This window comes from Chrysemys picta, unplaced genomic scaffold (assembly GCF_011386835.1).
Source record: "Chrysemys picta bellii isolate R12L10 unplaced genomic scaffold, ASM1138683v2 scaf3942, whole genome shotgun sequence".
Classification (NCBI taxonomy): domain Eukaryota; kingdom Metazoa; phylum Chordata; order Testudines; family Emydidae; genus Chrysemys; species Chrysemys picta.
The window spans coordinates 125-5,000 of NW_027056643.1; the positions used below are offsets into that span (position 1 = coordinate 125).

Below are 4,876 nucleotides of genomic sequence, written 5' to 3' on the forward strand. Positions count from 1 at the left end.
AAACTCGCAAATGGGGAAATCTGCTGAGCGTCAGCGTTGGGCTCGCCTGAGACAGCCGCCTCTGGGGTTGGCACAGTGGAACTTTCACCCCCCGATCACCCATAGAGCGATGCCCAGGGAGCTGATCTCCAGCGTGCGTGTGCTCCTGCCATCGGCTGCTCCCACCGAGAGATTCCCCGGGGAGGCGGACATTTCCTCTTGCAAGTTAATTGTTAAATGTGCCTGGGAGAGGGCTGGCGCTGCCCTTACATATTTTGATTTTAAAAAGACACCTGTCCAAGGTTCTAGGCCGTACTACACCATCAACACTACAGCTTGAAACCCGGCAGCGTTACATGGTCGGTCCAGCCGGAACTGAGCCCGGCAGCTGCCGCCCGGCTCCCTTCTGCCCTTTCATCTAGGAAGCAAACCCTCAGCCCTCTCCCTGCTGCGGTTGTCACTGGTCCAGGTTTCCCCGTTCTTGAAGTAGCTGTCCTGGGAAATCAGTCCCCCCTCCCGTGGTTCTGGGATCTGGCAGCAAGGACAGGGAGCCTGGCTGGCGAAGGAAGGATCACCTGGTTGGATGCCAGAGAACCGGGCACCTGCTGTTCCCGGGCTGCTGCTGTGGAGGCTGCGGCTGGTTGTTTTAAACCCCTTTGTGGGCAAAGCCAACTGGGGTTTGCGACTTTCCCGGCTGCTTTCTGCAGGGTGTGTGTCTGTCTGTCTGTCTGTGTGATTGGTGCTTGCTGCCTGCATACCCAGCACATCCAAGTCTCGCCTGCATCCAGGTGGGCTCTGCCTGCTCTCTCTCTCCAGACCCGAGCCCCCCTGCTTCCCAGCTGGGCATCTGATACCACCAGTAGCGGGGTGCAGGGGGAGCAACCGCTTCCCCGCCTTCCCAAAAGCGGCCGGAAGAGTGGGGGGGGGGGGGGCGCACGGCATGTGGCCTGCAGCACGCCCACCAGTGGCGGCCGAAGAAGCGGGCGCGGCATGTGGCCCGCGGCTGGAGGAGTAGGGGCGGGGGGCGCAGCCTGGCGGCCTGCAGCGTGGCCAACCACCATGGGGGGGCGGCGGGCACGGCCGGAGGAGCGGGGGGGGCACAGCATGGTGGCCGAGGAGCAAGGGGGGGAGCCACGGGGGTGGCACGGCAGGGGGGGAGGAGCCATGGGGGGGAGGGGCAATGCGGCTGGAGGAGAAGCCAAAGCGGGGCGCCTTTTTTATATTTGCTCCCCCTCCTCTTAGAAGCTGGCCACGCCACTGGATACCACCTCCCCCAAGTCCCGCCTATGTCCTTTGTCTTCTGTCCTGGTAAACAGGGTCCCCATGGCCTCCTCTCCTGTCAGCTGTCCTCTGGCCCCCTGTGTCTGGAACCGCCTGGTCAGGTCACCGGGGTCCTCTCTTCACAGCCCCTTGTCTTCCCACTGGCCAGAACCAGAACTCCCAAGCTGGGCCTCCTGGTCACCAGGTCACCAGTCGCTGGGGTATCCATTCTCCAGGGCCATAGGCTGGGGTCCCAAGTTCTGTCACTGGTCCTCCGTAACAACAAGCTCCCTCTCCCATCACCTCGTTAAACAGTAACACCCAGGGAAACTGAGTCCCACCCCCTCTACATGCAAACCATTGGAAAAAACAAGGGTGCTCTGTGCTCATGTTCTCACCACGGAGCCGGCAGGGTCTCACTAGCGGAATGGCTTTGTTGGGCTCAGCGGAGTTACTTCGGAGGCTGCTCTTCGACTTTGCAGCTGCAAGGGAGGATGAAACCAGCCTGGTCAATTTCACACTCTGCTTTTGAGAATTTCCAAACTTCCTGCTTCCGTTCCTTTGGGGTGTCTGACCTGGCGGCAGGTTGGATTTCCCCTTTGATCATAGACATCACAACTGGGAAATCCATCTTGGGCCTGCCCGTCCCTTCCCCTAGGTGTGGGGAGGGGTTGGATTTTCTAGGGCTCTAGCACTAAATATTCCACGCAAATAAAGCTCGCGCCCTCTCATTAGTGAGTCTCTTCCCCAGCTGCCTCTGTGCAGCAACTCCCACTGCAGGTGTGTGCCCGGGACCTTCCGCACCACAGCACAGTCCCTCCGGCCTTGAGCTAAAGGAGTAACAGCAGCAGCTGGCGGCAGTAGTAGGCTGTCATCTCCAGAGAGCGGGTGCACCTGCATTGTGTGCTATGTGGAAGCCAGGCCAGTGCATCAGGCTCCCTGGGGACGTGTGGGGTTAGCACCCGGAAAGGGAAGGGGTAATAAAGGAGCAGGGTGTGGGGAGCAGTTTCATCCTGGTGTCGCAGGCGCTGACGGGGGCTCGGAGTGAATCTTGCACTCCGTTGCTGCTGCATTTCCTTCTAGGATAACTCCAATCTGTACATGGTGATGGAATACATCCCGGACGGAGAGATGTTCTCCCACCTACGGCGGATCGGGAGGTTCAGGTGAACGTTGCCATGGGAGCCGATGTTGGGGACAGTGTCGCTAACGGTTAGAGCTGGGTGGCTGTTAGACTCCTGGGTTGTATCCCTGGCTCAGGAGGACAGTGGGATCTAGCACTTAGAGGAGAGGGACTGGGAGTTGGGACTCCTGGGTCCTTTTCCTGCCTCCTGCCATTCACTCCTTGTGGGAAGGGGGGAGAATCACTCTGTGCCACTGTTTCCACAGCTGTGAGTTTGGGATTTAGTTCAGTAGAGAACTAGACCTATTATCCACTAGCAGCATCTGCAGCGATGCTGGCTTTGATTCTCATGTTGCAGGGCGTGACCTGATCCCCAGCTGGGCTGGTCAGGAAGGGATTTCCTATGGGGAGGGCTGCTGAGGTCTTCTGCCAGCACTAGCCACAGTCAGTGGCAGGGATGCCAGGGCTAGATGGAGTCAGGCTGGAAGGAGCTGGGGGTCCATGGGTGTGTGTGTTGGGGTTACGGGGGGGATGCTGGTCTGGGAGGGCTTGCCCTGGGTTGCCTGGGATGAAGTCAGGGGTCTAGCAATGGGGGTGGGATGTATGTGCTAGGTCTAGTGGTCTGGGTAGGGCAGATGGGGCCACCTAGCCTAGAAGCGTTGGGGCATCTTGCCTGGAGATCTATAAGGAAGGTGAAGGTGGGGGTGGCAGGGGGCCGAGGGTGCTGGGCTGGCTGAGAGGGGGCGGATCTGGCCCAGGATTCCCACGTTCTCCTCACACCTCATTGCAGTGAACCTCACGCCCGGTTCTACGCTGCTCAGATCGTCCTGACCTTTGAGTATCTGCACTCGCTGGATGTCATCTACCGAGACCTGAAGCCAGAGAATCTCCTGATAGACCAGCAGGGCTACATCAAGGTGACGCTGCTGCCCCTCCCCTCTCCTTCCCTTCCCCATCCCAGAGCTGGCTCCTGGCTCCCTGCAGTGACTTCCTCCCTGCCCAAATCTCTCTCCTGCCATCCCCTTGCCAAAGCCAAGACACCCCAACACGGCCAGAATACATCAATCATCTGCTCTTTCCCCTCCCCCTCCTGCTGTCACAGCCTCCGGGCTGATCCAGCTTCTCCCTCTCTGTGTTTTGGCCCCAGGTGACGGATTTTGGTCTTGCCAAGTGGGTGAAAGGCCGAACCTGGACTCTGTGTGGGACCCCGGAATACCTGGCCCCGAGATCATCCTCGGCAATTTGAGCTGGGGAGGGCCTGTCCGCTGCTTGATCTAGCTGATCCCTGTCACCAGGTGGTTCCTCCCGCCCCCCAAACGTTCGGTGCATGACCCTGGCCTGCTTTCCCAGGCAGGGGTTATAACAAGGCTGTGGACTGGTGGGCCCTGGGCGTCCTCATCTATGAGTTGGTGGCTGGTTACCCCTGTTCTTCGCGATACATCCCAATCGGATCTACGAGAAGATCGTCCTGGCAAGGTATGTGGGCTGGGGGAGGGGACACTTGTGTGATTTGGGGGGGGTGTTGCCAGCAAAAGGGGGGTGCCAAGTCTCAGCGACTGATCAGAGAGATGCTCACACGCTGCGCCCCCAACAGGCTCATGCCCTCCCATGCTCCCCCAATCCCCAACATGTGGGCATCCTCCCTGTCATGTACCCCATTCCCCCTGCACCCCAACACATAGACCCTCCCTTGCCACGTACCCCTGTTCTCCAACACATGGACATCATCCCCATTGTGTCCCCACACATGGACCCTCCCTCACCATGTACCCCTATTTCCCCAACACATGGACTCCATCCCCCACCCTACCACCAATGTGCTCCCTGTAACTCTCATGGGGACTCCTGGAACAGGTGCCTTTGGTTTTCTTGTACTCTGTTGTGAGTTGCAAAAACCCTCCACAGCCTATTACGTGCAAGACTAAACATTCCTTAAACACATCAGTCATCTCCAGGCACTGGTAGAGCACTCATCGCCATAGTAACCAAGAGCCCATAATATTCCTCTGCCCACCCCAGCGCCTTCTCGCCAAGGATCTCCGAGAACTCGTGTTGGACATAGTCAGCTTTAAAGCTAGTGGGGAACTCAACAGGCCTGGGTTCTGTTCCCGGTTCTCCTGCCAGCCTGCTCAGTGACCTTGGGCAAGTCACGTCTCCCTGTGCCCTCAGTTTCCCTTTATGTAAAATGAGTATAATGATGCGGCAGCCCTGCTTTGAGATCTGTGGAGGAAAAATGTTCAGTAAGAGCTGCGGGGGGGTGGGGGGAGAATGCTACTAATTACCATTTCAGCTCTAGTGTCAGTCCTCAGTAGCCTCCCCACACACACTTCTTGTCCACTCATTGTCCTGGAGGGTTTTTAAAGGGCTTGTTATTTATTATTAGGTGTATTACGATAGTGCCTACAAGCCCCAGTCGTGGGTCAGGACCCCATTGTGCTAGGTGATGTACATATTAGGTGTATTATGGTAGTGCCTAGGCACCCCCAGGTGTAGCCCAGGACCCCCTGTGCAAGG

General features: G+C 58.1%; 1 pseudogene; it reads left to right on the plus strand.

The window, feature by feature from the left end:
- Positions 1-1,666: 1,666 nt before the first annotated feature.
- LOC135980528 (cAMP-dependent protein kinase catalytic subunit alpha-like) lies at positions 1,667-3,838 on the plus strand (annotated as a pseudogene).
- The last annotated feature ends 1,038 nt before the right edge of the window (positions 3,839-4,876 follow it).